The following is a 9,094-nucleotide window of genomic DNA, read 5'->3' as shown; positions in this document are numbered from 1 at the left end:
AAGTGTGCTATAATTGTTTAAACAAAATTAGGCAGGTGCATAAATTTGGGCACTCTTGTCATTTTATTGATTCCAAAACCTTTAGAACTAATTATTGGAATTCAAATTGGCTTGGTAAGCTCAGTGACCCCTGACCTACATACACAGGTGAATCCAATTATGAGAAAGAGTATTTAAGGGGGTCAATTGTAAGTTTCCCTCCTCTTTTAAGTTTCTCTGAAGAGTAGCAACATGGGGGTCTCAAAACAACTCTCAAATGACCCGAAGACAAAGATTGTTCATCATCATGGTTTAGGGGGAAGGATACAGAAAGCGGTCTCAGAGATTTCAGCTGTCTGTTTCCACAGTTAGGAACATATGAGGAAATGGAAGACCACAGGCTCAGTTCAAGTTAAGGCTCGAAGTGGCAGACCAAGAAAAATCTCGGATAGACAGAAGCGACGAATGGTGAGAACAGTCAGAGTCAACCCACAGACCAGCACCAAAGACCTACAACATCATCTTGCTGCAGATGGAGTCACTGTGCATCGGTCAACCATTCATCGCACTTTACACAAGGAGATGCTGTATGCGAGAGTGATGCAGAGGAAGCCTTTTCTCCGCCCACAGCACAAAAAGTGCTGCTTGAGGTGGGCTAAAGCACATTTGGACAAGCCAGCTTCATTTTGGAATAAGGTGCTGTGGACTGATAAAACAAAAATTTAGTTATTTGGCCATAACAAGCGGCGTTATGCATGGAGGAAAAAGAACACAGCATTCCAAGAAAAACACCTGCTACCTACAGTAAAATATGGTGGTTGTTCCATCATGCTGTGGGGCTGTGTGGCCAGTGCAGGGACTGGGAATCTTGTCAAAGTTGAGGGATGCATGGATTCCACTCAGTATCAGCAGATTCTGGAGACCAATGTCCAGGAATCAGTGACAAAGCTGAAGCTGCGCCGGGGCTGGATCTTTCAGCAAGACAACGACCATAAACACTGCTCAAAATCCACTAAGGCATTTATGTAGAGGAACAAGTACAACGTTCTGGAATGGCCATCTCAGTCCCCAGACCTGAATATAATTGAAAATCTGTGGTGTGACTTAAAGAGAAATGTCCATGCTCGGAAGCCTTTAAACCTGAATGAACTAAAGATGTTTTGTAAAGAGGAATGGTCCAAAATACCTTCAACCAGAATCCAGACTCTCATTGGAACCTACAGGAAGCGTTTAGAGGCTGTAATTTCTACAAAAGGAGGATCTACTAAATATTGATTTAATTTCTTTTTTGTGGTGCCCAAATTTATGCACCTGCCTAATTTTGTTTAAACAATTATAGCACACTTTCTGTAAATCCAATAAACTTCATTTCACTTCTCAAATATCACTGTGTGTGTTTCCTATATGATATATTTAACTGACATTTTTTATCGTAACAACCAACGATTTATACAGGAAAATCATGACGATTAACAAGGTTGCCCAAACTTTCGCATCCCACTGTATATGATGGGATTTAATGCTACATAACTTGGAACATTTGGAATTCGGCAATCTGGGAAAGCTGGGTAACAACCTCTACAGAGATACTGTATAATGGAGGCCACACTTAGTATATAAATCCTGTATACACTATATCTATAAAACTAATATCAGGACAACTGTGAGTATATACTACATATGTAGTTTGGTCTCTAGCATACCTTCACATGCTACCTAGCTTTCTAAAGTTGTTACTCCAAACTTTCGCATCCACTGTATATGAAGGGATTTAATGCTACATAACTTGGAACATTTGGAATTCGGCAATCTGGGAAAGCTGGGTAACAACCTCTACAGAGATACTGTATAATGGAGGCCACACTTAGTATATAAATCCTGTATACACTATATCTATAAAACTAATATCAGGACAACTGTGAGTATATACTACATATGTAGTTTGGTCTCTAGCATACCTTCACATGCTACCTAGCTTTCTAAAGCTGCTGCAAAGCGAATCTGCACTATTATGCAGTGAAGGGAGGAATTGTCACTGTGTAACTGGGCATATTATTCAGCTGAGTGTTCTATGGCTGGTACTATGGCTGATGCTGTTACCAAATCTGTTTTCTACTATTAGTAACTAGGAGATTCCTTTCAACAAAATGGCCACGCTCACTGTGTAGACAAAAATAATTCAGACTAAACTCATCCCCCTCTTCCTAAACTTCCTGGGACATGTGCTCTAGCATCAGAGGGGAAATAGGGAAGGGAAGAAAGCATGGCAGACAATGCACTGATTTTCTATTGTATTATTTATGGTCTACAATTGTGATATGTCTTTGTCATTTGCTCTTGCTTTATCACATAAGGAGATTATGTTTTGTTGTTTGTTTCCTTTCTTCTTTGTTCAGATTCTGGAATCAAAAATATGGATTCAATTATTTTAGGAACGCCTGAAGTCATTACTTTCAGAACGTGGAAACTGCGAAAAGGTCAAATCTAGAGATGTGTCTATTGTGAGGATCCCCTTGCTATTAGGGCTGTTATATTTCTTTGCCTGGTCCTTGGATGTTCTCAGCTCAGCTTTCCAACGGGCTAATCAGTGTGTCAGTGTTTCTATCTCTTTTAGGCCTATTGCACACGACCGTATGGTTTTGCGGTCCGTTTTAAACGGATCCGTTGTTCCGTTTTTTGTTTCTGTCTTGCTTCCGTTTCCATTCCGTTTTTATAAATAAACATATCCGTATGGTTTCAGTACACAATGCATTTTTTGGGGATCGCAAACGGAAGAAAAAAAAGGTGTGAACATCATTTTGGAACACATCCCCTTTTTCCCTCCCCCTATTTAACTTGGTCATGTGCTAGTTGTTACTCCATTTTCATCAGATTGTTGCAGCATTAAGAGCATACTTGGAATCCTGTGTTTTTCCTGCAATTTTCTGTTGTATCATCGCTGAGGAGGAACTGGTTCTCTTGTGCTGGCTGATTTCTCAGGAACACGGACAGCAGCCAACTATGCTGAACGTGGAACCGAGTAGGAGGGGGTATTGGGTTCACCCAATTCTCTGTCAGCGGTGCAGGAAGGGTCATTTCCACACGCCGTACATCGATCTGCGACAGCATCCTGAGAAATGTTATGGGTATTGTCATATGTCTGTGAGCAGCTTTGATTTGTTGTTGGCGTCTCTGCGTCCTGGCCTCACATACCAGGACACAAATATGAGGTTTTGCATTTCTCCTGAGGAACGGCTCATCGTCACGTTGAGGCATGTATATTTCATATGATTTATATGTTTGTGTGATAGTTTAGATGCAATGTGATTATGAGTATATATATTAGTCGACAATTGTTGTTGTTATAGATCAGGCATGCTCAACCTGCCGGCCCTCCAGCGGTGGCAAAACTACAACTCCCAGCATGGCCGAACAGCCTACAGCTATCAGCCTACAGTAGTAGGGCATGGTGGGAGTTGTAGTTTTACAACAGCTGGAGGGCCGCAGGTTGAGCATGCCTGTTATAGTATATTACGTATTTTTCGCCGTATAGTGGGGGGGAAATAGCAGTGTGGGGGGAAATAGCAGTGCGTCTTATACGGCGAATGCTGCTGATTTTGCAAGTTTTCAATGATACACCCGCCGCGATGCCGCGCGGCGGGTGTATCAGCTGTGAGGGAGGAGGGGCTGGGGGCCGGCATCTGCTTTAATAGTGACAGCGTGGCCCGTGCAGTGACTGTATTCTACTACACGGGCCCCGCTCACTGTATAATCGTATCTCTAATAGTTAATTGTTATGTACATAATCGCATAATGAGCGCTGTGTATTACTTACAACTACAAACGGCGAGCGTTTGTAGTTATAAGTAATACACAGTGCTCATTATGCGATTATGTACATAACAATTACAAACCGGATTCCCAAAAAGTTGGGGACACTAAACAAATTGTGAATAAAAACTGAATGCAATGATGTGGAGATGGCAAATGTCAATATTTTATTTGTAATAGAACGTAGATGACAGATCAAACGTTTAATCCGAGTAAATGTATCATTTTAAAGGAAAAATACGTTGATTCCAATTTTCATGGTGTCAACAAATCCCCAAAAAGTTGGGACAAGTAGCAATAAGAGGCTGGAAAAAGTTAATTTGAGCCTAACGAAGAGCTGGAAGACCAATTAACACTAATTAGGTCAATTGGCAAAATGATTGGGTATAAAAAGAGCTTCTCAGAGTGGCAGTGTCTCTCAGAAGCCAAGATGGGTAGAGGATCACCAATTCCCACAATGTTGCGCAGAAAGATAGTGGAGCAATATCAGAAAGGTGTTACCCAGCGAAAAATTGCAAAGACTTTGCATCTATCATCATCAACTGTGTATAACATCATCCGAAGATTCCGAGAATCTGGAACAATCTCTGTGCGTAAGGGTCAAGGCTAGAGTTGAGCGGACACCTGGATGTTCGGGTTCGAGAAGTTCGGCCGAACTTCCCAAAAATGTTCGGGTTCGGGATCCGAACCCAATCCGAACTTCGTCCCGAACCCGAACCCCATTGAAGTCAATGGGGACCCGAACTTTTCTGCACTAAACAGGCTGTAAAACAGCCCAGGAAAGGGCTAGAGGGCTGCAAAAGGCAGCAACATGTAGGTAAATCCCCTGCAAACAAATGTGGATAGGTAAATGAATAAAAATAAAAATAAAATAAATAAAAATTACCCAATATCAATTGAAGAGAGGTCCCATAGCAGAGAATCTGGCTTCACGTCAGCCACCACTGCAACAGTCCATTGTCAGATATTCAGGCCCCGGCACACAGGCAGGGGAGAGAGGTCCCGTAACAGAGAATCTGTCTTCATGTCAGCAGAGAATTAGTCTGCATGTCATAGCAGAGAATCAGGCTTCACGTCAGCCACCACTGCAATAGTCCATTGGCATATATTTAGGCCCAGCACCCAGGCAGAGGAGAGAGGTCCCGTAACAGAGAATCTGTATTCATGTCAGCAGAGAATCAGTCTGCATGTCATAGCAGAGAATCAGGCTTCACGTCAGCCACCACTGCAACAGTCCATTGGCATATATTTAGGCCCAGCACACAGGCAGAGGAGAGAGGTCCCGTAACAGAGAATCTGTCTTCATGTCAGCAGAGAATTAGTCTGCATGTCATAGCAGAGAATCAGGCTTCACGTCAGCCACCACTGCAACAGTCCATTGTCAGATATTTAGGCCCAGCACCCAGGCAGAGGAGAGAGGTCCCGTAACAGTGGATCTGGCTTCATGTCAGCAGAGAATCAGTCTGCATGTCATAGCAGAGAATCAGGCTTCACGTCAGCCACCACTGCAACAGTCCATTGGCATATATTTAGGCCCAGCACACAGGCAGAGGAGAGAGGTCCCGTAACAGAGAATCTGTCTTCATGTCAGCAGAGAATTAGTCTGCATGTCATAGCAGCGAATCAGGCTTCACGTCAGCCACCACTGCAACAGTCCATTGTCATATATTTAGGCCCAGCACCCAGGCAGAGGAGAGAGGTCCCGTAACAGAGGATCTGGCTTCATGTCAGCAGAGAATCAGTCTGCATGTCATAGCAGAGAATCAGGCTTCACGTCAGCCACCAGTGCAACAGTCAATTGTCAAATATTTAGGCCCAGCACCCAGGCAGAGGAGAGAGGTCCCGTAACAGAGGATCTGGCTTCATGTCAGCAGAGAATCAGTCTGCATGTCATAGCAGAGAATCAGGCTTCACGTCAGCCACCACTGCAACAGTCCATTGTCAGATATTTAGGCCCAGCACCCAGGCAGAGGAGAGAGGTCCCGTAACAGAGGATCTGGCTTCATGTCAGCAGAGAATCAGTCTGCATGTCATAGCAGAGAATGAGGCTTCACGTCACCCAAAATTGGAACAGTCCATTGGCATATATTTAGGCCCCGGCACCCAGACAGAGGAGAGGTTCATTCAACTTTGGGTAGCCTCGCAATATAATGGTAAAATGAAAATAAAAATAGGATTGAATGAGGAAGTGCCCTGGAGTACAATAATATATGGTTAAGGGGAGGAAGTTAATGTCTAATCTGGACTAGGGACGGACAGGTCCTGTGGGATCCATGACTGGTTCATTTTTATGAACGTCAGCTTGTCCACATTGGCTGTAGACAGGCGGCTGCTTTTGTCTGTAATGACGCCCCCTGCCGTGCTGAATACACGTTCAGACAAAACGCTGACCGCCGGGCAGGCCAGCACATCCAAGGCATAGAAGACTGGCCACGTGGACAATACCTCCAAGGCACCTCCAAGGCATAATAGCTCTGGCCACGTGGACAATTTAGAGACCCAGAAGTTGAATGGGGCCGAACCATCAGTCAGTACGTGGAGGGGTGTGCACACGTACTGTTCCACCATGTTAGTGAAATGTTGCCTCCTGCTAACACGTTGCGTATCAGGTGGTGGTGCAGTTAGCTGTGGCGTGTTGACAAAACTTTTCCACATCTCTGCCATGCTAACCCTGCCCTCAGAGGAGCTGGCCGTGACACAGCTGCCTTGGCGACCTCTTGCTCCTCCTCTGCCTTGGCCTTGGGCTTCCACTTGTTCCCCTGTGACATTTGGGAATGCTCTCAGTAGCGCGTCTACCAACGTGCGCTTGTACTCGCGCATCTTCCTATCACGCTCCAGTGCAGGAAGTAAGGTGGACACATTGTCTTTGTACCGTGGATCCAGCAAGGTGGCAACCCAGTAGTCCGCACAGGTTAAAATGTGGGCAACTCTGCTGTCGTTGCGCAGGCACTGCAGCATGTAGTTGCTCATCTGTGCCAGGCTGCCCAGGGGTAAGGACAAGCTGTCCTCTGTGGGAGGCGTATCGTCATCGTCCTGCCTTTCCCCCCAGCCAGGCACCAGTGATGGGCCCGAGCTGCGTTGGGTGCCACCCCGCTGTGACCATGCTTCATCCTCATCCTCCTCCACCTCCTCCTCATCCTCGTCCTCCTCATCCTCCAGTAGTGGGCCCTGGCTGGCCACATTTGTACCTGGCCTCTGCTTTTGCAAAAAAAACTCCCTCTGAGTCACTTCGAAGAGACTGGCCTGAAAGTGCTAAAAATGACTCCTCTTCCTCCTCCTCCTCCTCCTCCTCCTCCTCCTGGGCCACCTCCTCTTCCATCATCGCCCTAAGTGTTTTCTCAAGGAGACATAGAAGTGGTATTGTAACGCTGATAACGGCGTCATCGCCACTGGCCATGTTGGTGGAGTACTCGAAACAGCGCAACAGGGCACACAGGTCTCGCATGGAGGCCCAGTCATTGGTGGTAAAGTGGTGCTGTTCCGCAGTGCGACTGACCCGTGCGTGCTGCAGCTGAAACTCCACTATGGCCTGCTGCTGCTCGCACAGTCTGTCCACCATGTGCAAGGTGGAGTTCCACCTGGTGGGCACGTCGCATATGAGGCGGTGAGCGGGAAGGCCGAAGTTACGCTGTAGCGCAGACAGGCGAGCAGCGGCAGGATATGAACGCCGGAAGCGCGAACAGACGGCCCGCACTTTATGCAGCAGCTCTGACATGTCAGGGTAGATGTGAATGAACTTCTGCACCACCAAATTCAGCACATGCGCCAGGCAAGGGATGTGCGTCAAACCGGCTAGTCCCAGAGCTGCAACGAGATTTCGCCCATTATCGCACACCACCAGGCCGGGCTTGAGGCTCACCGGCAGCAACCACTCGTCGGTCTGTTGTTTTATACCACGCCACAACTCCTGTGCGGTGTGGGGCCTGTCCCCCAAACATATGAGTTTCAGAATGGCCTGCTGACGTTTACCCCGGGCTGTGCTGAAGTTGGTGGTGAAGGTGTGTGGCTGACTGGATGAGCAGGTGGAAGAAAAGGAGGAGGAAGCCGAGAAGGAGGAGGTGGCAACAGGAGGCAAAGAATGTTGCCCTGCGATCCTTGGCGGCGGAAGGACGTGCGCCAAACAGCTCTCCGCCTGGGGCCCAGCTGCAACTACATTTACCCAGTGTGCAGTTAGGGAGATATAGCGTCCCTGGCCGTGCTTACTGGTCCACGTATCTGTGGTTAGGTGGACCTTGCTACAGATGGCGTTGCGCAGTGCACACTTGATTTTATCGGATACTTGGTTGTGCAGGGAAGGCACGGCTCTCTTGGAGAAGTAGTGGTGGCTGGGAACAACATACTGTGGGACAGCAAGCGACATGAGCTGTTTGAAGCTGTCTGTGTCCACCAGCCTAAATGACAGCATTTCATAGGCCAGTAGTTTAGAAATGCTGGCATTCAGGGCCAGGGATCGAGGGTGGCTAGGTGGGAATTTACGCTTTCTCTCAAATGTTTGTGAGATGGAGAGCTGAACGCTGCCGTGTGACATGGTTGAAATGATTGGTGACGGAGGTGGTGGTGGTGTTGGTGGTACATCCCCTGTTTGCTGGGCGGCAGGTGCCAACATTCCTCCAGAGGCGGAGAAGGAGGCCGAGGCGGCAGCAGCAGAAGAGGCCGAGGCGGCAGCAGCAGAAGAGGTAGCAGGGGGAGCCTGAGTGACTTCCTTGTTTTTAAGGTGTTTACTCCACTGCAGTTCATGCTTTGCATGCAGGTGCCTGGTCATGCAGGTTGTGCTAAGGTTCAGAACGTTAATGCCTCGCTTCAGGCTCAGCGTGCAAACCACTCGGGTCTTGTCGTCAGCACATTGTTTGAAGAAGTGCCATGCCAGGGAACTCCTTGAAGCTGCCTTTGGGGTGCTCGGTCCCAGATGGCGGCGGTCAGTAGCAGGCGGAGTCTCTTGGCGGCGGGTGTTCTGCTTTTGCCCACTGCTCCCTCTTTTGCTACGCTGTTGGCTCGGTCTCACCACTGCCTCTTCCTCCGAACTGTGAAAGTCAGTGGCACGACCTTCATTCCATGTGGGGTCTAGGACCTCATCGTCCCCTGCATCGTCTTCCACCCAGTCTTCCTCCCTGACCTCCTGTTCAGTCTGCACACTGCAGAAAGACGCAGCAGTTGGCACCTGTGTTTCGTCATCATCAGAGACTTGCTGAGGTGGTATTCCCATGTCCTCATCATCAGGAAACATAAGTGGTTGTGCGTCAGTGCATTCTATGACATCCACCGCTGGGGAAGGGCTAGGTGGATGCCCTTGGGAAACCCTGCCAGC

The sequence above is a fragment of the Bufo gargarizans genome, chromosome 2, assembly GCF_014858855.1.
Source record: "Bufo gargarizans isolate SCDJY-AF-19 chromosome 2, ASM1485885v1, whole genome shotgun sequence".
Classification (NCBI taxonomy): Eukaryota; Metazoa; Chordata; class Amphibia; order Anura; family Bufonidae; genus Bufo; species Bufo gargarizans.
This window is presented reverse-complemented; position numbering follows the sequence as displayed.